The sequence below is a fragment of the Pongo pygmaeus genome, chromosome 16 (assembly GCF_028885625.2).
Source record: "Pongo pygmaeus isolate AG05252 chromosome 16, NHGRI_mPonPyg2-v2.0_pri, whole genome shotgun sequence".
Classification (NCBI taxonomy): Eukaryota; Metazoa; Chordata; class Mammalia; order Primates; family Hominidae; genus Pongo; species Pongo pygmaeus.
In genome coordinates, this window is record NC_072389.2 from 103,235,953 (window position 1) to 103,263,846 (window position 27,894).

The 27,894-nt window shown below is 38.1% G+C and overlaps 1 long non-coding RNA gene across 1 annotated transcript in view; it reads right to left on the bottom strand.

Annotated features, from left to right (window-relative positions):
• LOC129014494 (uncharacterized) overlaps positions 1–26,487 on the bottom strand; it is a 120,970-nt gene extending 94,483 nt beyond the window's left edge. The window contains exons 1-2 of the long non-coding RNA XR_008494235.2: positions 26,435–26,487; positions 20,237–20,373 (exon numbers count right to left, since the gene is read on the bottom strand). This is a non-coding gene — a long non-coding RNA (uncharacterized LOC129014494). The remainder of the gene's footprint in view (positions 1–20,236; positions 20,374–26,434) is intronic.
• Between the last annotated feature and the right edge of the window lie 1,407 nt (positions 26,488–27,894).

Consider the following 27,894-nt stretch of genomic DNA (forward strand, 5'->3'; position numbering starts at 1 on the left):
TTAACATACTATAATAAGAGGCTTTGACTTCATTGGGTTACAAGAGAACACCAAGTATTCCAAAAGGAGCCTTCAGAAGATAGAGATATAGAGGGATGCAGGATATACAGGTTATCTTCTGACCCGCTTGCCTTTCCATTGATGTTCAGATGCTTAGCTTTATGCCTTGGTGCTTTGACACACAAGCATCCAATTATTTTCAATTTAGATGTAGTTGTCAGCACCTTTGCTTTTCAACTCTGATCATCCGTTTCCTAAGTTTCAAAAGGAAAGTAATGTTGAAAAGAATAAGGAGACGTTTGCAGATGTATGACTCTGTCCCTTCTTCTTCCACAAATTATAGTAGCATAAATTCTGACCACGAGGTTGAGTAGAAAGAAAGTTCACCATAGAAGGATAGCAAAGGTGCTGTAGGTTCATAGAGAATGAGACAGACAATGATATCATCCTCAGTTCCCTCCTCTCCCTGATTTTACACACCTCTCTACCATCCAACCTTGAGGCTTCATCTGAGAAACAGATTTCTAATTTCTTTTTTACTCACCAGTGCCTCAGTCTTAGTCTAGAAACTTCAATAGTAAAAATGCTTAATTTTGGTGGTCAGTTCAGTGAGTGGGCACAAGATAGCCAATATTGGTTTGTGGTAGTCAGTCATGTCTAGCATCTGTTTATTGCCTGGCTGAATGAAATGATAGGTTCAGTTCTGCAGGGTACGGTATGAAAAAGTATTTATTTCAACTTATCATACTTAAGTTTATTCAAGGAATAGTTCAGATTTTATTGAAACCTGTGCTTTAATGGTCCAATTAGCAAAAATCATAATATTCTCACATGAGTGACTTGAATACCATGGTGTTGCATCTTATGAGTCTTCCCCAAGGAGTCCTGGAAAGTTCAAGTATGCTGAAGGGAGAGATTTAGTAGTCCTCTACAGAATTGTGTTACCATCTCAAAAATGCTCTTTGATTTAGAACTGGCAGTTCAAGTGTGATTATAAATTGTAGAGTAAATCATGATGGGGAAGGGAAATAAATATTATACCTGAGGGATTGCAAGACACTCTCTAGACAGTAGAAAGCTTTAAATCAGCTAGTCTTGCTTATTTTCTCTTCTCTATAGAATGTTAGCCAAAATCATGAAGTTATGATGGAGCATAGCTAAATGACTTGATGGCAATATCCACATGGCTATGTAGGAAAAATATTTGTTGTATTTATATGAAGTCTTGGATAAGAATTAGAATCTATCACTCCTTCACCAAAAAAAAAAATAATAATCAACTTAAATGAGTTCAAAGTAAGTAAGATTATTTTAGATAGGCTATTTTCCCAAGCTGTTGAATTGCTAAAAATGCAAATTAATATTTTCCAGTCATTAACACTGGAAGGATGTATTGTGCAAAACAAGATGTCTTAGGTTAAGTTAGAAAGCAGAGGAGGCTGATTGCTCCTCTGTGGAATGATGCCATAACGGATATTTATTGCTGCTTCCTGTTGAAAAGCAGGTAACTACAACTAGATTGAACTTGGCAAGTGGAAGCCCACATAGATAAACCTATGCAAAATCACTGTTCTTCTACCATAGTCACAAGTCCATCAGACAAGGACAGCAGTGGCTGGGGGAAGGACTTGACTGACATATACAGAACAGACCATCTATTTAAGACAAGCTCCTCTGAAGTGGATGACTTTTCATGATGATTCAAATGGAACATAAGTATCTTCACATATTGTGCCCCGAAGAAGAAACACTTCCTAGGCTTCATTGTTACCTATTTTCCAATCACTTCCTTTTAACGCCCTGACCACACAGCCAGACCTTTAGCTACTTGAAATGAATCAGTGTAGATCTGTATCTCTGGTCACTTCTCTTTGCAGAGAAAAATAAACAAAGAGGTGTACTGCTCAATGTCGCCCACTACAAAAATAATCCTTTACCACTGCCCTTCAGCACCTCCCCCAAGTAAGGTTACAGTGCTGCAGTTGTTATTGTTTTTGGCTGGTTCCAGCATTTTACGCAGACTCTCTGTAATGAGATCTGAATATTGTTCATACTTACTCTCCAGAAACTCCCCATAATGTCATAGGAGAGGTAGAGAGAGAAGGGAATATAGCAGGAGTAGAAGCTTCAGGACATACCAATGTTGAATCCTATATATATCACTTCTGTTTAATGATGGAGTACTGCTATGCATGGCCAATTTTATGACTGTGTGGATCAGAAAATATGCAGTTTAAAATCAGTAGCCTAGGTCACCTGGCTTAGTAATATTGTCATTCATAGTCAAGTGTTTTGTCTCTGCTAGGACCTAGTAGTAAACAGGAGCTGTTTCTCAAAAGAAGAGTAAATATACACAGAAGATGGCAAAGTTTCATTTCAAAATTCTAATGATTTATGTTGCATAGTGAATTGAGGGCATTCACCTACAAAAGCTGTCAATGGCTCTAGACAACATCCCTTCTGCCAGTGACCCTTCAAAGCACCAATAGAACTGCTTTGTCATATGGGCCAAAATCCCAGAACATTTCACCTGGCAACCTGAACTTGTTAGAGGATTATCTGTTACCCTGGGCCCCACTCAAACTGGTAGTCTTATGGATTACTTGGTAAATGGGTTGGATTAGCATGCCCAAATTTGGTATATGTTGCCTCCAAAATCCAAAGAAACTCATTTTTTTTTCCATCGTGTTAAGAGGACCCAAATGCAGCAATTTTCCCTTACCTTGGAAGATACATGTTTGTATGCTGAGACCATTAGATTCCTAGAAATTTCACCAAGGAAGTAGGACTAAATTTTTGTGGGATTTATTTTCCATGCTCTAGCACACTTGTGCCTTCCTAAGATTTCTAGTATAATTACAACTTTCTGCTTACAGGGTCCAATCAACATAATTTTATCAATGTAGTGGGCTAATACGGGGTCTTAGGTAATAGAATTATGATCGAGGTCCTGTGGATTGGATTAGGGGTTAGAAAACTATAAACCATAAACCAAACCTGGCCTGTGACTTGTTTTTATAAGACTTATGAGTTAAAAATGGTTTTTACATTTTGAAGGTTTTTTTTTAAAAATACAAATAATAATATGGAACAGAGACTGTATGTGGACTGCAAGTGTGAAATATTTACTAGCTAGTTCTCTAGTTGCTGGATAATATTATAAAGGGCTGGGTAATTAAAATAAGACAGTGTATGAGTATATTGTTGTTCCTTCCAGATGGAAGCAAACTGCTTCTAGTAGTCTTCATTAACAGATACAGAGGGAAAAAACACATTTTACAAATCAGTAACCACATAGTAGGTACAAGAAGATATACTGATTTGCTCCAGTAAATCAAGAATAACTGCGATTTAAGTTATCATTAGATGAAGTCTATGATAGTTTCCTATCTTCTCTAAAACCCACATTTTGTATGTTGTATGCATGGTCAAACAGGCAAGTTGGAAGGGAATACAGTAGCAATTCACCTGTACATTCTTCAAGTCCTTCATAGCAGTACTAAATCTCTGGCATTCCTCTATAAATAAAATAATAAAATAAAAGCAATATTGCTCTTGGATTACTGTTTTGGTAGGTAGAAGCTGTACTACGGGCTTCCATAATAGTCCTTACTAGAAAGCTCATTGAAATAATATAAAGATTTGGTAAGTTATTAAATATGCCTGTTTATATTATTCATTTTGAAACTGAGCAAACAAGAAAAGGCCAAGTTGAAGGACCCACTTGGCCTGAATCAAAATTCTGTTAATTAATTGCCTGGTCTCTATAAATCCCTAATATGATGGGTAGACAACAGCAATATCTGAGGACTCCAGAAATAATTTATGACAGAGCCAGTACCCAGTAATCCATGAAAAGTCTGAATAAGTCCCCTCTCCCAATGCATAGTTACCCTGTTTAAGGGCTAGATGTCCCTTATGGGAATACAAGGAAGAATATTATATAAATTGCTGGCAGACTTGCAGGTTTCTCTCTCATGAGGATTGGACTTTGTATCCATTTAAAGGATGCTAGCTGAGGAACCAAGACTTTCAAAATGTGGTGATTTGAGTGAAACTTCTGTTAACAAACCTAAAACTTTGCTGATTACACAAACATGGAAGATTTTTGAAGACTCCTCATCTATTTCAGTTTTAAAAACACTACAGTCAATTGGCCTAACAGAAAGATCTCTGAAGGTCAAACCATTCTGATTACTACTCTTGCTCTGTTGCCTATTTAGAATTACCACTCGAACTGTCTCTGGTAGTTGTCTTCACTTCGTCCCTGTCTCCTGAGCAACCCATCTTCATGGGTCCAGTTATATAGCAGCATTTCCCACTCATACTCTTGGCCTAAACAGAATAGCCACCACAGAACTCTTGAAGACAATGCTTCTCTTAGCAGTGTCTCTCTCAACACATTGAGAAATTGGTAGAGGCAGTGTTCTCTGAACTTTCCAGGGTAGCATAGCAATCTAGCTAGAGTTGAGTGAGGAAGGATTACATAGAGTACACAAAGACACCCTTATCATCCTAAGCCTTGAGGAGCCTTCTCTTCAATATGTAAAGGAGGCTCAGGATTCTTACCTACCTACTAGTAGCCCAATAGTGTAGGCTACTATTTAGTTCAGCCTCTAGTCAACCAATTGCACAATTGAATAGAGTCAGTCCCAGCTGCTTGCTCTACTGCATTGAATCCAAACTCTCTACTTATTACATCTCTGTTAGTAAATATTCTCCTGGCTAAGTGTGATGGCTCACATCAGTAATCCCAACACTTTGAGAGGCTGAGGAAGGAGGATCACTTGAGCCTAGGAGCTTGAGAGCAGTCTGGGCAACACGGTAATACCCTGTCTCTAAAAAAAAAAAAAAAAAAAAAATTAAAGAAAATGTAGCTGGACATGGTGGTGAATGGCTGTGGTCCTCAACTACTCAGGAGGCTGAGGGAGGAGGATCTCATAAGCCCAGGAATTCAAGGCTGCAGTGAGCTATGATAGCACCACTGCACTCCAGACTGGACAACAGAGTGAGATGCTGTCTCAAATTAAAATAAAATAAAATACAAATTTTTCTGATTCAACATTATATCCCTTCTAACTTGATCCAACACTTTTATGGACCAATATCATAACTTGTCCACAGGTTTCTGTTAACATAAATTGGCAACACCTTAAAACTCTGTTGGTGCATGTACTTATACCTCTAGGGCCTCAGGGACTGGATTATGGTTTCAGGTCCAGAAGCAATGAGAGACAGTGGGTAAATCCTGAATATCATCAGTACCCTGAAGACGGTGACCTAAGTGAAGGCTATTACAGGTTATTCAGGAAAAACCGTCACCTCCTTGGATGGAGACAATATGGCTGCTTCTACTGGCAAAGGAGGCTTGCCAGAATTTAAAGTGTAATGTCTTCAGCTTCACTGGAATTTCCCCATATTTTCCATCCTAAATTTATAGGTTCTCCCTCTTCCCAATGAATGCCCAAGCTTTAAGCTGAGATTCTTAAAAGTTGTGAATTTAATTTGCATTGTTATTTAGCCACCATCAGGATTAGCTCTGAGGTTTGTTTTTCAGAAATCTTACCATTGTGGCTACAGAGGATAAGAGTTTATGTTAGGGCAGCCAGAAAAGCTTCTTAGCCCTTGATCTAGACAATAAGCTGAGAATTAAAGCCTGAACTTTTCATTTTCTTTGTTCGAGTTATCCTGTGCAACCAAGACCAAGAGACATTATATTCTCTATCATCATTAAAAGGTTATTTGTTATTAGTTACTTGCCCAAAGCTTTTCCTTCAAAGGACACTTGCCTCCAGCTGACTATAGATAATAATCTAAAGAATGTTTTGCCAATGCATGCCAGGGACTACCAGTGTCCCGTTTATCAGTGACATCAGGTCTTCAATGCTCCTATGTCTAGTCAGATCAGAGAACCAACTCCAATTTTAAGGTTCTGTTTCCATGAGATCACTTCTTGGAACAATTACTGCATTAGTCATGGTCCCCTCAAGATAGTAGAGCCACTATGAGTTTTAGGAGAATAAGAGGTGTGTTATAGAAACTAGACCTTACACGCAAATGCAGACATAGAAAAATGAAGCTCTAGAAGGGATAGTCAAAGATCAGAGAGTCACTAACAAATTTTCCTGAATTGCTGGCATGAATGAAAGATTAAAGCTTAAAGAGAAATCTGAGCCTTCAAGCATGTCTAGTATCCAACTGGAACCATGAAGAGGGAATTCGCAAAAGGGTTACATAGAAGCTGTGGTCTCTCTGTAGCTACTGCCTCTGCAGGCTTATGGCAAAACATCTACTGGTGGGCCTATGGTTGCAGTTGGGCAGCAAAGCCAGTGGTCAAGAAGATGAGTTGGATATGAAGTGGAGGAGAGAGAGGAAAGCTGGATTCGTACCCAGCAGGTGCCTTTTGTCTCTTCATCTCTAGGTTGATTGAGACAACCAGCTGAGAACAGTCACCCCTTGACTTCTGCTTCTGCAGCTCAGCAAGTTCCTCTTTGAGCCCCATTGTGCTAGCTCAGAACCACACAGGGGAAGTGACACTGGGATGTGCAGAACAGATCTCAGCCACAGGTCTGCAAATTTCTAGTTGTATGTTCTTAAGCAGGGCATTTCATCTTTTTGGCCTTTACTTTCTGCTTCTGTACATTAGAAACAGTATGATGGTTCTGTTTCATGATGCGTAAAAAATAAGATGATGTTTTAATGCAAACTTATTTAAGCATATAAAGGAAAATATTTTTCTTCTACATTAACTGCCTTGTGTTAACGACTATACCATGCAAGACCCACCCAAAATACCTAATTCCTAGAAGATATTTTATAATAATAAATTGTATGGTATTTAGAGAACCAGCAAAGAAAATAGACAGACAGCATTTGAAGCTAGATCTGGGTATGAATGTTGACTCAGAAACTTACTAGTCATATATCCTTGAGCAAGTTGCTACACCTCTCTGATCCTCCGATTTTTAAAGGGAGGTTAATAGAAATTGGATAACAACACCTGCTCTTTAGAACTATTCTAGGGATTAGAAATAATATACTGGCCATTTACCCATAGTTACCACTTAATAAATGTTTGTCATTATTTCTATTATTATCATTCAGACTGCAAAATACCCAGTACAATAATTAAACTCACTCCTACGACATTTACCTGAGCACTTAGAAAATAAATTAAAGTTGTCCATGGGTGTCCACAGACAGGCACTGTCCTCAGAGGATTTATGGCTTATTCACCTAGCTTTGTTTTGTTTTGTTTTAATTTCCAGGGCCTGGTACAGGACGTGACTCATACTAGGACCTCAGTAACAATCAGGACTCTGGGAACTTTGGCATGTACACACAAGCTGCCATTTTCCCCACTCTAAAGTAAACCCATCGGAGATCTTGAAATATCTGCATTTTTCTCTTTAGAATTCTCATGTAAGATGTGAAGGATCTGATCTACAAGACTTAGAAGTGAACAAAGAATTGCACACACACACATAAAAAAATCAGTGCTGGGTAGCCTGGCTCTGCAAATGGCAAAGAAGAGTGTTCACTTGTCAGTAATCATTGTTTTACATACCTTAATTCTGGAAAGGGCACCATCCCCCTGAAAGTATGCACAGGTTAGAAGACCATTCCTTTACAAAAAACCAAACACCGCATGTTCTCACTCATAGGCGGGAATTGAACAATGAGAACACATGGACACAGGAAGGGGAACATCACACTTCGGGGACTGTTGTGGGGTGGGGGGAGGGGGAGGGATAGCATTAGGAGAGATACCTAATGCTAAATGACGAGTTAATGGGTGCAGCACACCAACATGGCACATGTATACATATGTAACAAACCTGCACATTGTGCACATGTACCCTAAAACTTAAAGTTTAATAATAATAAAATTTAAAAAAAGAAGACCATTCCTTTAACTAACCAGTATCAAGTCAATTAGCTGTTAATTCATGAATATATGATTGAGCATGTCAATGGATCACCTGGATTATGGAATGAGAGTAAAAAAGAGATCTTTGGGATCAAGGCTATGAAATTGATTCTCCTTTTAATCACAATGAGTTCCTGGGAAATATATCACAAATATTGAAAGGCATAGAAATTATTATTCTTTACTTGTTCTTGTAAAGTTTACAAGAAATGTTTTTCAAAAGCATAGTGTATTCCCTCCTAAGTATCATTCAGTCTAGTAATGCATTTTACCCAATATACCTCTAAGAGTACAAAGGGTTGTGATAAGGTTGCGCTTATAGGCTATGGCAGGCCATTGATTGGATTTCTACTTAAAGTTTTTCTTTTTAAGATTCTATCTAAAGTTGAAGAATTTTATAAAGATTAGCCTTGTAAAGGTTGCTGTATATTTTCTGTGATGGTATTGTTAAAGATACTATTGATTATATTTCTATTTACTTAGAGACAAAATCCAAAATATGAATTTTGAAATTCTTATATCTGGATATAAATACTGACATGAATAGCAATTATATTTTCTTCCTATAGAATGTTCTGTTAATGAAGCACTTTCCAATTTACGTACATCAGTACATTTAATTTTTCAGTAACATTTTAATGACAGTTTTATTATCTGTATTTTAGCTAACACTATGACCAGAAAGAATAAATTTCTGAAGAAAATTTAATTTACTAAAATTCCAATTAGTAAGTACAGGAGGCAAACGACCATCCACATTGTCTGATCTCAAGGATATTTATGGGCCATCCTAGTGTTCCACTTTTAAAACCAGTGTAGTCATCGCTCAAAACAAAATCTTTGTCTTCCTTGACATTTAAGTCAGAAACCAAACTGAAACATGAAAAATGTAGATGCGAATTGGAAGTTGGCCCTTGTTCATTCTATTATGGTTCTCCCTGTGTTGTTAGCCTCCATTGCTCTGAGTAGGGTGCTGGAAAATAAAAGTTTGTGACTCCAACAGGCAGAAGTGCATTCTCTTTTACTTGTTCAATTAAATGATTTGACCTAGGGGCAACAAACAGGTTAAGTTTTTGGCTTTCAAAATTGGCCATGATTTTTCTTTCTATTAGGAATATTATGAGCTGCTGAAATTCCATGTAATGGATGTAAAAGTCAACAAAACCCAAAAAAGTCCTTAACTAGCAAAGACTCTGTTTCCTGCCAAAGCAAACACTATCTCTAAAGCGTCATTGAAAGGCATTCTTATCAGAAACAGGCCAGACATATATAAAATCTAATTATGGAAGAAATACATTCTAGAGAAAAGAAATTGTGACACTGGTGAGTCATAGCCTCATGATCTAGATGGGAAATGACAGTGACTCATAGCTGTTGGTATCCCATGCTTCAAACTGGTTTTAGCTTGACTGGCCCCCACATTTGAAACATCTGCACATGACTAGAAGTCTCAATCTGCTTAAATTTCAATACATCAGAAAACTAAATCCACCTCTACTTTGTCTTCCACCTCCATGATTAGTTCTTCATAGTGTTCAGAAAGTTCATTTAAAAATAAAGCTAAATTTAGATCATTCATCTGCTTACAATCTAGGAACACATCCCAAAGTCTTCCACATCCAAACATACTCTACCCTATGGGGTCCTGCCTTTTCTGACTTCACATACTATTCTCCCTACAGCACACTGCATTCTAGCGCATGGCGTTCTCTCTGGTCGGAAATAAACCAAGTTTGTTTCTACCCCATGGGCTGTGTACTGAATCCTTCCTCTGACAGGAATGCTCTCCCGCCTTCCTCTAGCCCCTTTTTTTTTCTTCTTGTATTTCATTCTCAGGTTAAATGTCACCTTCCCAGGGAAAACTTCTCTCATCACTCTATCCAATGTCTCCATTTTCAGAATATATACTGAATTCAAATACTTCTTATTATCTCTACTGTCATTTAGCAACAAGCCTCTTATCATTTCTTGCTTGGATTATTGCAATAATTTCAAAACTGGATTGCCTTCTTTCAATCTTGCCCTGCTTCCACAGTTTATAAGTATAACGTCGCTGTGATCCTTTTAAAACATCACCGTCTAATTCATGTCATTTTTCCTCTTGATATATTCCAAATGTGCCCCCTCTCACATAGAACAAACATCAAAATTCTTATATTATTCTCCAGGGGCCTGGGTGGCCTAACCCATGACTCTGACATCATCTCCTACCCACATCCCTTGCCTCTGCTCACTACCCTGAAACTAGATTCCTGGCTATTTTTCTATTTTTCTTTTTTTTTACATTTTTTTTAATTATACTTTAAGTTCTAGGGTACATGTGCACAACGTGCAGGTTTGTTACATATGTATACATGTGCCATGTTGGTGTGCTGCACCCATTAACTCGCCATTTACATTAGGTATATCTCCTAATGCTATCCCTCCCCACTCCCAACTAACTTCTGCCTCAGGTATTTTGCATTCTTCCCTCAAATAGCTTCGCTACTCATTCTCTCACTTTCTCCCAGTCTCTGCCCAAGAAAAAGCTTGGTGAGGGCTTCCTTGATCACCCTCTAAAACATTAATAATCACTCCAGTCCCTGTGTCAACACTGCTAATCTCTCTTACTATACTTGGCTTTTTAACTTTGCACTGATCACTATCTGCTGTATTCTACATTTAGCAACTTATTTAATTACTATTTATTGTCTATCTTTCTGCAGCTAGAATATAAGCTCTATGAGGGCAAGGACTTTGAAGTTTTTGGTGCACTGTTGTCCCCCTGGTTTCTAGAACTGTGTCTAGTATTCCATAGGTACTCAAATATTTGTTGAGTGAATATTGTATGATGGAGTCTTTTTCTCTTTACTAATCTAATCCTCCTCTAGTCATTCATTGCAACAACAAAACTTCCAGCTGAAAATATTCAAAATCTCATGATAGTCTCTCCTCCTCTCATTGCCTTGAAGTCTTCTTAGCATCCAAGACCTTAGATTCCCTTCCCTTTACCACAATGTCATTGCAAACATTTCCTTAGTATTATTTCTGATTTATAATTCTAGGCTAGCTGGCCTTTACTACTAACTCATTCGGTTGCTATTACATGATTTTATGGACACCCATCAATCCATCTTCTCGTGTACTGTTCAAGTATATTTCTAACTATGTGACTCCTTGGCTTGAGAACCTTAAATTACTCACTACTGATGGCACTGTTTCGTAAATATTTTATAGTAAAGTAGTAGCTTCTCCCCCAATTTATCTCAGATTGATATTTGTGTAAAACGTAATTAAAAATAAATGAAAAATGGGAGCTACAAATGGAGTTCAAGTTTATTGTTAGATTTGGCAGATATAAAATCATACTTTAGTTACTATACTCAGGATAAAATAATGGAAAACAAAAGAATTTGAATGGCTTTGGTCATTGAAAATATAAGTACAGACAATATACAGAGAAAATCTTTATTGTACTCATAATTTTCTGTTGTTCTGCAATCAAAAATTAAGAAAAAACTAAAGGAAATAGCTAATCCCCATATTGAATGCTTATAAGTATACTTTGAACCAATACTCATATATGTCAATGTGTAAATCGTAATTGTGAAAAATTTGCTTGCTTTTGCTTGTTAACTCATGTAATCTATATTGAATTGTGGCAACCCTACCTGTGGTTGATAATGTATACCTAAATTGTTTCCAAGTTTTTTTTTTAACAATATTCATAGGAGAGAAAGCAATCTTACAGTATGTTATGAGACTAGAAGAGGAGATTTTAAAGCAAGCTCAGAAAATTCTTTTGTTTTCTTTTATTCATACTGAAGCAAATAGTGGTATATTATAAAATTTTATTTTTAATTCTTCATTGGTAGCAAGTTCCAATCTTCTAATGTCCTACATAAATCTGTCTTTTCATTGAAAAGATGAATCCTGTATCCATAAATTTCCTATGTGTCATTCAACTTTTGATAGAAAGTAAAAATTTTAAACTGTCCACCAACTTGTAGTTTGTACTATTATGACCTTTTATAAATGTGCGAGATCAAGACCATCAACTTTTTATTAAAAATCGTTGTTAAATTATGAAATATGTTAAAACAATCTGTAGAAACTCTGTTCTTACAAGCTTCTAATATTTGCTTTTGCCCTTCAATTTTACCTTCTATTTGCATGGGAACATTATTATTAATTTAAAATACCAAAGACATGAGAGAAACAAGCAGGTCTGGTTGTCCAATTAGCATCTTTTAAAAAGTTGGGTCCAAACTGGTGACTTCTCTTACAGAAACACTAATAATCAATCTTCCAGTTTAGACTTTTGAAACAAAGATTTTTCACTGCAAAATCAATACCTCAGCAAAAAAATCATTGTTCATGATCAATTTCCATATTATCCCATAAAATGAAAACACTTTCAAATGCAATACACTAGGCTTTGTGTAATTCGCAATTTTTACCAAGTTACTAAGTCACTGTTTAGTTCAGCTGACATTGTTTTTCATATCAAAACATTCTCAGTGAAGGAAGCAGTTTATTGATTTATTTTCTGGTTCGAGTACCTTAATTTAGGTAACACCTTAATAATGTTTTCCACCTGGGCATGGTGGCTCATGCCTGTAGTCCCAGCAGTTTGGGAGGCCAAGGAGGGTGGATCACTTGAGGTCAGAGTTTGAGACCAGCCCAGCCAACATGATGAAACCACATTTCTACTAAAAATACAAAACTTAGCTGCGCATGGTGGCGCATGCCTATAGTCCCAGCTACTAGAGAGGCTGAGGCACAAGAATCGTTTGAACCAGGTGGGTGGAGGCTGGAGTGAGCCGAGATGGTACCATTCCACTTCAGCCTGGGCAACAGAGCGAGACCCTGCCTCAAAAAATAAAAAATAATATTTACCTTGCATTGCAGCTGTGCCATCAAATGAATGTACTCATATACAAAATAGGCACGTAACCACAATTACTGATATGAATCATTAGCTTGGACATTGAGGCAATATGAACTTACTGTAAAACTTTGTGAATAGTTATTTTCATTGGCTACTAATTATTTAATCAGAGACTGTTGACCTGGAGTCCAGTTTGTACACACACTTGGAGCAGCACTGTTCTTGGCACTATTCACAATAGCAAAGACTTAGAACCAACCCAAATGTCCAACAATGATAGACTGGATTAAGATAATGTGGCACATATACACTATGGAATACTACACAGCCATAAAAAATGATGAGTTCATGTCCTCTGTAGGGACATGGATGAAGCTGGAAACCATCATTCTCAGCAAACTATGGCAAGGACAAAAAACCAAACACCTCATGTTCTCACTCATAGGTGGGAATTGAACAATGAGAACACATAGACACAGGAAGGGGAACATCACACACCAGGGCCTGTTGTGGGGTGGGGGGAGGGGGCAGGGACAGCATTAGGAGATATACCTAATGTAAATGACGAGGTAATGGGTGCAGCACACCAACATGGCACATGTATACATATGTAAAAAACCTGCACGTTGTGCACATGTATCCTAAAACTTAAAGTATAATAAAAAATAAAATAAAATAAACACCAATTTTGGACCTTCTCTTTTTTCTCACCCAAATACCTTTTCTCCCTCCCTCTTCACTCTTTAGTACCTTGCTTTGTGTTTCACCAGGAAAACTGAAGCAATCAGAAGATAATTTCTGTCTTCCACTATGACATGCACCATCTATCAGTGTCAGCCTCCGTGCTCTCACACTTGGCTTGTTACTCTCACCCAAGACAATCCCTGCACTAGCACTCTAGATACCATCCCCTCTTGCCTACTTAAGAACATCCCCCCAGCAATTCTCCCCTCTGTCCCATTCCAAATTTTTGCTCTCTATTGGATTTTTTCACATCATATAGAATCTGTTATTTCTCTCATTTGAAAGATCACACACACACAAACATACACTTATGTCCTCGTCTTCACTTCTTCCTCCAATATTGGCTTCACTTATTTGCTTCTCTTGACAGTAAAAGCGCTTATAACAGTTGTCTCTATGCATTGCCTTCAATTAATCTCTTGCTACTCTCTTTGAAGACTCTCCAACCAGGCTTTTCACTGCACGTCTCCAGAAGAACTGCTCTCAACAAGTTCACCAACGACTGTCATATTGCTAGATTCAGTAGACATTTCTCAGACTTCATCTACTTGGAGGCCCAATTTGCATTATTATTTTTTTGATTTGCTTTTCTGTTCATTCTCACTCCCTTGGTTGTCTCATTCTGGTTCAGTGTTTTAAATACTCTCTTATATGTCGATTACTTGTGTTGTTACACCTTGTGTTGTTATCCCTACCCTACTTGCCACCCCACTATAATGTCTATCTATAATGTCTAACACCCAGACCTGGTATCAGAGTATTGCAACACTATTCATCCTGTTGCTTAGGTCAAAAGTTTCCTTAAGATCTTTTTTCTCATATTCCACATCCAATTCCTCAGCAAATTCTGGGTGTTTTGTGTATAAAGATATACAGAAAGTATATGTGGATATACATTCTCACCACATCGACCTCAACCATGATGATTGCTCACCTGGGTTACCACAACAACATCCTAAGGTACAACATCCATGTTTGTACCTTTGCTCTCCTCTGCAGCCCGTTATCAATAAATATTCAAAATGATTTTTTAAAAATACAAACCAGTTCATATTACTCCTCTTTCCAAAACCCTCAAATATCCCCTTATTTCACTCAGAGTAAAATTCTTGGATCTTAAAATAGATCTCTGCCCTGTCTTTTACCTCCCTGACCATGTATTTTCCTTCTGCTCCCCTCAGGTCTCAAGCCCTTGCAGCCTCGCCAACCACATATCAGCCATGCACTCTCTTTGGAGAATTTTCTGTTTCCTCCTCCTGAAATGCTCCTCCTTCAAATTATTGTTGTTGTGTTAATTCTTTTGCTTTCTTCAAGTCTTACCTCAAATATTATCTTCTTAACAAAGCTATTTCAACCAACTGATTAAATATTGCAACTTCTCCTTCCTTCCCAGGCATCCTACTAACAGTTACTCTATAAATGTGTTTATTTATTATATTCATTATTTATTGTTTGTCTTCACCCAAATAGAATGTAAACTCTCCCAGGGCAGGGATTCTTTCTGTTTTCATTCTGTGACAAATTTCAAGTGTCTAAAATAGGGCCTGTTACATAATAGAACTCCATAAATATCAGTTGGATGAGTAAATGAACTAATAATGAAACTTATACTTGAAAAGGTCCACAAATTCTCAGAAAAATAATTGAAAGGACCCGCAAATTCTTAGAAAAATAAATAGGACAGGATCACACCTAAGATATTAACTGTGAGATTTAAGAACACAAGGGATAATGAGAAAACCATAATTTACATATGGTTAATTGGATGCCATGGAGAATGGAAAGCTTATCAACCTTGGCAATGTTAAAGTAAAAATAAGAGTATAGATTCTCGGAGGTGAAGGAGCATGGCAAGGGAAAGGTATGAGTTACAAATTAGGGAGTCAAGAAGATAGTAAATAGGGAAAATATAACAGGTAATCAATCAATAAATACGGCCCAAACACAGCCTGTCAGTAAATAGTCACTAAAAATATAATTTAAATATATAGCCATGACCTCTGAAAGAATTAACATGGTAAATGGCAAGAAAAAGGGCTGCCTTTTGGGGACAGGATCAGGGATGAACCAGGGCTGCTTCATTTTAGACAGATGGACCGATAGGAACTTTCAAGAGCTGTTGTGCATTTGAACTACCCTTTAACAGCAGCTGTTACATGAAAGGGGCCTTTGGCACTGCTAGAACCAAAAGAAATGTGAAACTCTTTGACTTGCAAACCTTTCTGTACAATATAATTTAATCACATACCTATGTTACCTTAACATACATTTTGTAAATTAGGTTTAAACACTATATAATAATTCTTTGAATTATGGGCATTATTCCCTCTTGAGTATATACATCAGTCATTAGCCTCTTCTTTAGCCCCTCTAGGATTATGGGGTGTTAACTATCATCCAAGACATATTTTACCTCATAAGACTAGGCTCCATTACTGGAATCACCTAGGTGCTTGATAAATGTGTTCCACAAATTAATTTTTTTAATGTCCCATGTTTTTGTTTTTCAAAATTTTCAAAAATTTTCTCTATAATTCCTCTATAAAAATACACACATGAATATGCATGCATGTGTGTAATCACGTCTCTTATCTTCTCTCCAGCTACACTATCAACCGCATACCTGGGACACCTTCATTTTTATATGCTGTCTTGCATGTAATGCAAGTTGGTAAATATCTGATTACCAAAGGCATTATGTAAAGTTGATAAATATCTGTTAAGTGAATGGATGGTAAATAAATCGGTTGTGTCAGTACCTGACACTGGACCATTTTCTATGGTTTCTGTTGATAGAAATGTTTATTTGCCTAATGGAGACTGCAACTGACAAAGGACAATTCCATTTTGATTTAGAAAGTCCATGTTCATAAATTTGAAAAAATGACATAACCAGGACAGACTTCAGAATAATTTTGCCATAATGATAATAACAATGATAGTGGTGATGACAATAGCTCCCCTTTAGCAAGGAGGCATATACTCTGTGTTAGGCATGGTTCTGAGCTCTGTCATTCAAATCTAACTAATCCATTCAACTCTCACCATCATCTTATGAGGCAGTGAATATTACTGAACGGTCTTCCTCACATTACAAAGGGGGAAGATGTTAAGAAGCTTGCCCAAGGTCCCCTAGCTCTGATATGGCAGAGCTACACATTGACTCCAGGCAATCTGACCACACTGAGTGAAATATCAGGCTTTACATAAAATAATCCTAGGAAACTTGTCCTTTTCTTAGCAGATTAATCCTTTATTTTGGACATGTGCATGCTAGGAACTTCCAAATTAATATATCTAATTAAACTACTCTTTAATAGGAACCTCTAATTGAAAAGGTCCTTTCGCTCTACTGTGACGAGTGGAAGTGTGAGTCTGTGGAACTCCAGAAAACAGAGAGCCCCACTCAGAAGCATGATGTTAGGCCCTACTGAGAAAACTACCAGCCCTTAGTGTCAGGGGAATCAACATCATCTTCTACACTCCCTGCAAAATGTGATTTTGAAGAGTCGGCTAACATATTTTTCACAACACCACAATCCCCGTTAGTAGACTACTGAAATACCTATTATATATATCTATCTATGATTTTTCTATTAAGATTATCATCTAAAAATATACCCGAATTACTAGTCAGTGCCTCAAAATTCAGAAATATCTTGCAAAAAATGTTAATGGTAAACAAAGAAATAAACCCTATTGGGATAAATAATAAACTCAAATAACCAATGGTTCAAAAAATGTTTCCACATATCCTGTACAATAAAACATATGCTGAAGGAGTCAAACGCAATCAGAATCCAGTCAATTCAGTGAGAAGAAAAATCAGTTGACAGAGTAAGAGACCCATGAACAAATCCAGGTAAAATCACGACATTCAAATGTTATAAATATTTTTATTTTAATTGTATCTTTTTTCTTTTCTTTTTCCTTCTTCCATTTTCTTATGAATCTCCTCAATCACTAGTCAGAGCTTAGACATTGCCAATACATTTCCAACACTGATCTTCGACAAAACTGACAAAAACAAGCAATGGGGAAAGGATTCCCTATTTAATAAATAGTGCTGGGAAAACTGGCTAGCCATATGCAGAAAACTGGAACTGGACCCCTTCCTTATACACCTTATACAAAAATTAACTCAAGATGAATTAAAGACTTAAATGTAAAACTCAAAACCATAAAAACCCTAGAAGAAAACCTAGGCAATACCATTCAGGACACAGGCATGGGCAAAGACTTCATGACTAAAACACCAAAGGAAATTGCAACAAAAGTCAAAATTGACCAATGGGATCTAATTAAACTAAAGAGCTTCTGCAAAGTAAAAGAAACTAGCATCAGAGTGAACAGGCCACCTACAGAATGGGAGAAATTTTTTGTAATCTACCCATCTGACAAAGAGCTAATATCCAGAATATACAAGGAAGTTAAACAAATTTACAAGAAAAAAAAAATCAAAAAGTGAGTGAAGAAGAACAGGCACTTCTCAAAAGAAGACACCTATGCAGACAACAAACATATGAAAAGAAACTCATCATCACCGGTCATTAGAGAAATGCAAATCAAAACCACAATGAGATATCATCTCACACCAGTCAGAATGGCAATTATTAAAAAGTCAGAAAACAACAGCTGCTGGCAAGGCTGTGGAGAAATAGGAACATTTTACATGGTTGGTGGAGGTGTAAATTAGTTCGGCCATTGTGGAAGACAGTGAGGCAATTCCTCAAGGATCTAGAACCAGAAATACCATTTCACCCAGCAATCTCATTACTGTTATATACCCAAAGGATTATAAATCATTCTACTATAAAGACACATGCATACGTATGTTTATTGCAGCACTATTTACAATAGCAAAGAGATGGAACCAACCCAAATACCCATCAATGATAGAATGGCTAAAGAAAATGTGGCATATAAATACTATGGAATATTATGCAGCCATAAAAAATAAATTCATGTCCTTTGCAGGGACATGGGTGAAGCTGGAAGCCATCATTCTCAGCAAACTAACACAAGAACAGAAAACCAAACACCACATGTTCTTACTCATAAGTGGGAGTTGAACAATGAGAACACACGGACACAGCAAGAGGAACAAAATATACTGGGATCTGTCCAGGGGTGGGGGGCCAGGGGAGGGAGAACATTAGGACAAATATCTAATGCATGAGGTCTTAAAACCTAGATGACAGGTTGATGGGTGCAGCAAACCACCATGGCACGTGTATACCTGTGTAACAAACCTGCACATTCTGCACATGTATCCCAGAACTTAAAGTAAAATAAAGAAAGAATAGAGAGCAATATTAAGTGTCTCTTTATACCTAATGATTCATTACTAAGATTACTCAAATCTACAGTCGTGTTCTTGAGCATGAGTTATCTGGTGGCACAGGCCTTCTCAGAGGCCATAAATGTCCATTAACCACTAAACATCAACTTTATGATTATTTACGTAAAGTGTCTAGAAGTCCATGTTAGTGAAACAGAAGCAAATTCTCTTTTCTTAGTCATACAGTGGAAGTGTTTGTTGAATATCTGGTAGCCTAGCGTGCGTGTGCACTTCCCTTTGAGTTTCTGCAGGTGATAGAAACCCTACCTCCCTGTCAGCTCTCAAAACAAATCACCCCAAATTATCCTCATCATTATTTCCATAGCTAGCATGAGAAAATGAGTACTAAGAAATAAAAAATCTAAACATTTCCTTAAGAAAGGTAGAAACCTCATTAACATCTTCATTTATTTTCCTCATTAACATTGTTTAAACACCGATCTTTTTTGGAGGTTGAAAAGAGTTAAGATTAGGGCCTTACAACATGCTAAATGACATAATGCGTGATCATTTTTTTTCCAAAAATCAAGAATTTGTTTGTAAGTACACTGGAACAGGCGACATACATATATTTCCTACACTTGATCTTAGCCAAAATAGTGAGAAGCAATCACACATATGTATTTCCCAAATAAATGTTTACCTCACTGCAAGCCAAAGGTCATAGAATGTTTGTTTGACATTTCAAAACTAAGCTTAGTTTTATGCACAGTGAGTTCCTATCTATATCAAACACAAATCAATTTCCAGAAGGTGCTTTAAGCATTTTAATAAAAATAATCAATGAATGGTTCAGAGGTATTAAACACTATTTTGGAGTCTTTCTTAGCAGTCATGTTGCTAGATACACACATTTTAACAAATATTTAATACAGTTTTTGAAATACTACTTCTTATTGTAGAGAAAAGATATTTCTGAAGTTTGTTCCTGTGTAGCTGTGGATAGCAGAGTTCTAGAGATAGATGCATATATAGTAAGGCTGGAGAACAAGGACTAGGTGTAAGAAACCCTTTCTTCCAGTCCAATTAACCAGCACCTGGCTGCTGAAGCTAGAGCCCCAGCTTTCCTTTGGAGCACTCAGGCCACTTCCTTCCCGCTCAAGACAGGTCAGTGGCCCTGAGTCACACAATTTGAGAAGATGATTTATAGCTGCAGCTACTTGACTCTCTGACTTTTTTTGGGGAGACAACTGGCCAAGTCTGCCATTTTTTACTCATCATTGTGAAAACGGACAACCATGGTGCAGTTGCTTTTGTGTATTGGGAGACCAGTACAGAAATTAATCAGAGGTACGACAGGGCATCTTTACCAGTGAAAAACAATACAGGGCGAGGGCGTCCACATACTTACATTTAAGGGAGCATATCGTAGTGCAAATCGGGTCATTGCAGGAAATATAAAAGCATTATTCCTCTGAGATTTGAAAAAAAATGTAATTACTTCTTCCACCAAGCATGATTCTTTTCAATAACCTTCATTTTTGTCCCCTGGAAATGAAAAGAGGTTTCTGTTAAAAAGGCATTTCCTCTGACTCTGTGTCCTTGAGCTGCACAAAATGTAAACCATTCCCTCCCTCCTTCTTTTGAAGAAAAAGGGGGCTTCAATCTTTCCTTCTGAACACGGTCCATTTAAATAAGGAGATGGAGTCCCATCTTTTCCATCAGCCCCATTGTTTGACTTGTCAGTAATAACACTTGAGCTGAAATTGTACAGGCGTCCTGCTAATTTAGTAATTATTGACATGGTGCTGAGCAGGAAATGATAGCAAACAGAAGGAACGGTTAAGGAGAAATGAAATAAAAGATGTTCATATCATTGTTGAATAATGGTTGAGATCATTTTGTGCTTTAAGTAGGCCCAAGACACCTTTTCCCATTTTCCTGACACATTTATAATTTATGCTTTGTAATAGTTCCAAATATTTTTAGGACACTGGACTTTGTTTGAGAATCTTACCGGACTGAATGAGAGTCACGCCGCACACACACAGAGGAGTGGGCGAGGTGACCTGCTGTAGCCTCCCATTTAGAAGACAGCCCCTTTCTCTCTGGCCTGCCTCTCCTTGTTTTGAAATTTACATTTCTATTTACTGCGTATCAGCTCTAGCTAAGATTTCTGCTGCCAGGCTAGGCAACGTGACCCACACAGTTCCAGGTGTAGATGGCGTTCATTTGTGTATTGATTTTCAAATCTGGAGGCTCTGCTTAGTCACAAGAATTTCTCTAGTAATAAACATAGATTATCTGGCTCGTTTAAAGAAAGTTGCGTATTTGTGCATTATTATAACTGTGCTAGAGCAAAGGACATGTGTGTATGTATCATGTGCATATGTAATGACAAACACTGGAAAAGTGGAGGCAGGACTATACAAATTTGGAAATCATTTGCTGGGAGACTATAAATATTGGCTCTGTGAAAATACAGTGCATCTTTTTCTAATTCAGATATTAGAGAATAAGGATGACACTTTTTGTATGAGGTCACCCTGTAGTATGGCATTTACCGTTAGGTAATGATTACCTATCAGAACATAATTTGTCAATGCTAGCAAACAAAAGATTAATGTGACAAATAAGTGACAACAAAGTACTACAGCTGCACAGTATTATATTTTCTTTAAAAAGAACTGAAAAACATTTATTTTAAAACATAGTAATATCAACTTTTAGGGCTGCAGATACACAGTCTGATCCAAATATGGAAGACAAATAGGCATAATATAAAGCATGGGAAAGAAAGAAACCTCAATGTCTTAGAGGGCTGGGATGTGGGAAATTGTGACGACAATGACGATGGTAATGCTTATCCTAAGAGAAAAACTAGATGGGCTGATCACTCTTATGTGCCAGGTGCCATCTGCAGCACTTTGCATGGAGTAACTTATTCATTTCTCCCAAGAAAACATGGTATTCACATTATAACAAGGAGTAAACTGAAGCTCAGAGGGGAGGTCCACGATGTTATCCAAAGTCTTGATTACAGCTCTAGTCATTATTGGCTCTTTTCCTTTCTGATTCCTGAGGCAGAGCTCTAAAACACTACACTACATCACTCCTTTGAATTTTCTTTTCTTCTTCCTTTTCCTGTTTTTCTGTGGTTCAAATTATTTGTATAAAATTAAGCAAAACAGAGACAATTTTTTAAAAGACTCAGCCCAAGCATGAATTTAGACAATAGGTCACATGGTGTTTTACAGGTACACCCTATTGCCTAGTCCCCTATACTAAAGGTATCATTCTCTTCTGTAGCCATTACCTTTGTTTTAAAGAAAAGCCTCCAACCCTGGGCGCAATGACTCATTCCTGTAATCCCAGCACTTTGGGAGGCCGAGGTAGGCGGATCACCAGGTCAGGATTTCAAGACTAGCCTGACAAACTTGGTGAAACCCTGTCTTTACTAAAATACAAAAAAAAAAAAAAAAAATAGCCAGGCGTGGTGGTGTGCACCTGTAATCCCAGCTACTCAGGAGGCTGAGGCACGAGAATTGCTTGAAGGCAGGAGTCGGAGGTTGCAGTGAGCCAAGATCACACCACTGCACTCCAGCCTGGGTGACAGAGTGAGACTGCGTCTCAAAAAACGAACAAACAAACAAACAAAAAAAACCCAAAAAACTCCATTGTCTAAATATGGTAATATTGGAGAAATAGTTTAAGTGACACAGTGTAAAATCACTGAAGATGTGTCATAAAGTCATACAAAAAAGATTTACCGATAATATAAACGAGAATACCTCCTCAATAGAAACAAAAAGTTACTTAGCTAAATACTCTTTTGAAAGAATCACATAATGTCTGTACACAGGTGATCTTAAAATGTTCATATTCAATCCCAAAAATATACGCTTAAGCCAGGTGGCACCTGCATGTAGTCCAAGCTACTTGGGAAGCTGAGGCTAGAGGATTGCTTGAGCCAGGTGTCTGAGTCTGTAGTGCACCATGATCGTGCCTGTGAATAGCAACTCCAGCCTGGGCAGCATGACGCAACCGAGTCTCAAAAAAAAAAAAAAAACTTATAAAATTCCTTTGCAGTTGTGTTACAAAATAAATTGTTTTCATAATGCTCTGTTGAGTTGTTAGGCAATGCAGAGTCAGCACAGAGGAAAGTGCTCTTGCTTTCATTTGTCTCTACTGCTAAGAAGAAAACTTTCTCAGTTTTAAAATTCTACTGATTAGGGCTATCCAAGCTATTCCAACATTTCTACCTTTCTCCAGGAAGTGTAGTATGTACTTTGGGCAAACTAGATAAAAATTGTTTGATGTCATTACATGAACATTCATATATATACATACTCATATATATATACATATATATGTATCAACCAGAGCTAAAACTCTATAGATATATGGACCAGTTATAGCTCTGAATATGTGCACATTACCCATGGGATTCCATGACATTTTGTGCAGATTGCAAGGTGCACATGCCCTGTGGATGCCTGTCATATGCATGAATTATGAACAGAAATCATACTTTATGTCATCCAACTTTATACCTACAAAACCTAGTATTGTGATATTGGCTCCTGACAGCCCCTCCTACATTGGAAACTTCTGAAGGACAAAGATCACATTCCTTGTGTGAATATATGACAAAATAACACCTTCATTTGGAACGAGAAGGAAACTTATTATTGGGAATGAGAAGGAATTTGAGGATGACAGCAGTAGCGGTCCATTTACAATTTTGGCACATGGAGGTTTAACTCAGAATCCACCTTAAGAAGTTAGACACATTCCTATAAGCTTGCAGTGATATCTTTGACTTCACAAAGCCTTACACATTAGAGCTGTGAAAGTCTGGTTTCTGCTGGAAGCTCATAACAGCAGGGACATGCAGTGCTCCCCACTGTTTCTACTGCAACTCCACCCAGGATTCACTCTCCCACCCTGTGGTACGTATATTATCCTCTGACAGGTGAGGCCCACAGCTGTGACTAGACACAATGACCAGAGCTGGTTAGGTCAAGTGTGAACAAGCAACTGCAGCTGACGCATCGGCTGGTTGGAAACCTATTGCCTGCCAGGCCTAAAATAAAACTATGAGCTCGTCAATTACATCAGTGGGGTTGGGGAATAGATGGGTTGGAGGAATAATGGCAGGTGGCAGAAAGAAACTGGGTTATAAAGTTCAGGATCATGTGCAAAAGCTCACTTTGGACAGGATGCAATAACTAACTGATGAAAACTTTTAACGCCTCAAAGACAAGTTTATGGTCACTTGTGTGGCAGTCTAATTAGATGCTTCTAGTCCATGGGTAGCTTTCCTCCATCAGTGGCTCAGGGACCCAGGATCCTTCCCGTTTGTGGCTATACTATCCCCGAAGGCCTTTGTGGCTTGGCCATCCACTAACATGAGGGTTCCACTTTTTACAAACCTGGGCTCTGAAGCTGCTAGTTCTTTTCAGATACCATTGACCAAAACACATCATGGGACCACCCTTCATAGCAAGGCAAGCCTGGGAATTAGTAGGGCTGCCTGTGTGGAAAGACAAACAGATTTTTGGTGACCTGCTACAGAAATAAGCCGAGTCACACTCAAGGCCCAGCTTTATGAGGGACATAAAGAGATGGCCGAGTTGCTCAGAAAAGAAAAGAGAGGAAAAGTCCTAAGAGAGACCATGAACCTGTCTTGATTCCACTTGCTTCATTGTTGTTTTCTTAAAATCCTCACAGTATTTTTTACTATATGCCACTCTTTAATTGAGCTAGCATGAGTAAGTCTTAACCATACATTTTATAAATCTATTGGCATAATCTGCATTCTTCCTGAATGTTCAAACTAGAATTGAGAAAATTGAAAATTGAGACCAGGAGGCTATTGAAACATGAATTCTTTCCATGATGCCCTCGATAGAATTTAGTGAAATGAAAGGATAGCTTCCATCATGTTATGTTTAATTCTTCCTCGATTTCATTTATCTTTTTACTTAAAACTAGTATTTTCCAACTACTTCCCTTAGAATCTCTGTAAGCCGCAGAAATGTTAGCAGCTTACTTTGGTCATATCATGGGCCAATGCAGCAGTGCTGTCTCATGATTGTGAGCCTAATTTAACTAAAAATAGCAAGGGAAACGCTGAATTCTGAAGCATTTCTCTTGTTCCCTATAGCTGAATGGGAACATTTTCACTCAAAGAACAGCTCCTCTTGCCTTATTGCAGCATAGAGGACTCAATCACATTTTCCCTTGAGGCTGACAACAATTAAAAACTAGCTGCCATAAGACAGTATTCACAGATATTCACAACAAACACAAATTGGTGTTTTTCATTGAGACAGGCAGTGTATGCCACACGGACAGCAGGACTCAAGGACAACCATCTCTTTCAATGTCCAGCATCTTTGAAATGAGCTTGGCTGTTAATAAGACTAATGCCTTCAGTGTTACTCAGTCAGTTTCATTCTTTACAGCTTTTATTTTCTCTTTAAAGACCCTACCAGTCAGCTGGGCCTCTTGATCAGTTGGGTAGAAGTTGGGAGATACACATTGTTTGGGAGGAGATCATAATTTAAGCAAAAAGCCTCCAAGGAATGAAATGCTATGTATTTCCATTTGCAAGCATTCCCACCAGGCTCTCTTCTTTTGGAGAACTTCCCTTCCCTTCACCTCCCCCATTTTACTATAACATTGCATCAGACATTTAGGAATGTTTTGTTTTAATACCAAATGACTTTCTTTTTTTCTATATCTGTTTTCTAACCAATCTGATACTTCAAGGCAACAAATAAGAAACGGCTTTGTTATTGAATTAGGAACAAAAGATACAGTGGGGAAGCATATTAAAATGTTCAGAAAATCCTAAACTGAAATCTGTTTACTAAAGCCACCAGCTGTCACTTCCTCTCCTGGCTGTCGTGCACTACCTATCTGGAACTGTCGCCTTGCACTCACTGCCCTGACCCTACTGTATATCTGCTCTGATGTTTTCTTAGAAAAACAAGTTTACCCCCTTCCCCCAATTACATCTAAATGTACTCTAAATGTGCTGTCATTCTCAATCGCATTCAATGTTCTTTTCAATTTTAAAATGGATGTTTATAAGAAGTAGCATGACAATCTATTTAAGAATAAAAGTTAAAGAATTAAACTAAATGACCACAATAGGAATCATGAATGTGGAACTGAGAATGTTGACTTGAGTACCTAGAGTTCAATCATAAATTAAAAATCGTTAAAATGTGGTGTTTGGGGTTACAAACTCTGTTTCAAATTACAAGTAGCTGTGTCTGGCATGCTAGAATTGTTTTCTGACCTTAACGAATGCTAAAGTTGAGATTTTTCAGAAGGATAAAAAGTCTTTTTAGGAAACCATTACTGATCCTCGTATTTCAGTGACCCCATACACCCACTCCCCGCTTCGCTTCAATGTTGGCAACATCTGACACCCTTTTCGGCATGTTCAGGAGAGAAGCCAAGGATTAAACCGCCCATGAAAACTCTTTTCCTTCTCAACTCACTGCTGGGAAGCGAACGTATTCTGTAAATTCCTGTATCTGGCCAGGAGGGCTTAGGGGATAGGGTGGGCTGCTCAGAGCTGAGACACACTCACAGTATGGATAAATAGACGTCCGTCTCCAAAACCGCCAACTTTGCTTCTTCCACTACGGCTTGGCTCCCTGTAGTCAATCTGCATGTGATTCCTATTAAAATCCTGTTTTCTTAAAGCAACAAGGGTTTCAGCATAGAGAATAAGATATCTGACCTTTGGAGCCCATGAGCTATCACTGCTAGATATATTCACTGAATCAACTATCAGCACACGGGCCCTATCAGCAAAGGAGAGAAATGTGCAAACTTCATGCAGCATTAATCAAACCTGAAACGTTATTTTTAAGGTGTCACGAAATCCACATTGACTGACTGGTCCTTTTAATCTTAATTTTGAACAGTTGCTACTCCAATTAAATCCTACCACCTAGCATTTTCAAACAGCTCCTGGTTGTTTCCACAAACTCCGTTAATGGACAGCTGTTTCTGACAGCTCCCTGATTTGCCAGTGCTGTGTTGGCTGCCGGCACAGGAGGCCCGTTCTGTATTCTGCTGCTGGCACCGGGGGATATGCAAATGAACACATGAATCAGTTGTCACCACCACAGACACTGTGCAGGGAGACGATCAGAATGTGTGGGGAGCTTAGCTGGCTGCAAGCAAGGGGAAAAGAAGGGGGGCAGGAAAGCTTCGGTTTCTTGAAGTGAGTTTTCTTTTCTTTTTCTTTTTTCAAGTGTCTCCAGTTTATTTTCACTTTGTGGCATTCATTAGATTTCAGTTCAGGAAAGTGCAATCTGTTCCTCGCCAATCACCAGCTGAAACCCTGAAAGTTTGGGAATGATAGAAACATTTCAGGTAAACACCATTAGAACTTTGGTAGCACAAGCAGAATATTATATGCACTTCCGTTTTTCAAATATTTCCCCACCCGAAGTGGGTGAGGGAATGATGGGGACAAAACAAAACTTTTGTTTCCCATACGGATGTGCTCGAGAACACTTGGCTTGGGTTCCAAAGCCTGGTTATAAGTGCTCTGAATTATTTCCAGCAAGTAATGCTGAACTGCTCCACCTGCCAAGCTGAATGCTCATACACATGGTGTGAATACGTTAAATGAAGAACAGAGTGAGTGAGCGCCAGCCCCAGGGGCTCCCGTCCCGTCCCTCAGACCTAGCCGATATACGAAACAATGGAGAAACGTTTTTGCTCTTGTGTTATTTGGGATTCAGTCAGGGAAGTAGTTCCACTAAGAGTGACACAGACTGTGGGGATTATGATGGGCTGGATCTTATGTAATTTTGGGATGTGGTGAGGCTCCAGTCACTGTAGGTCAGCAGGACTTGTGGCTGGGAAGAAAAGCTGGACATAAAGTGGTGACTGCAAGGACAAGTTGAAATCCATGAGGACATACTGGAACCCGCAGAGACAAATGGGAGCCTGTGAGCACAAATTGGTACTGTTTCTGTCTCTCACTGCCTGCAAGTTTGATGGCACGGGTGATCTGAAGAAGGAGTGACACCC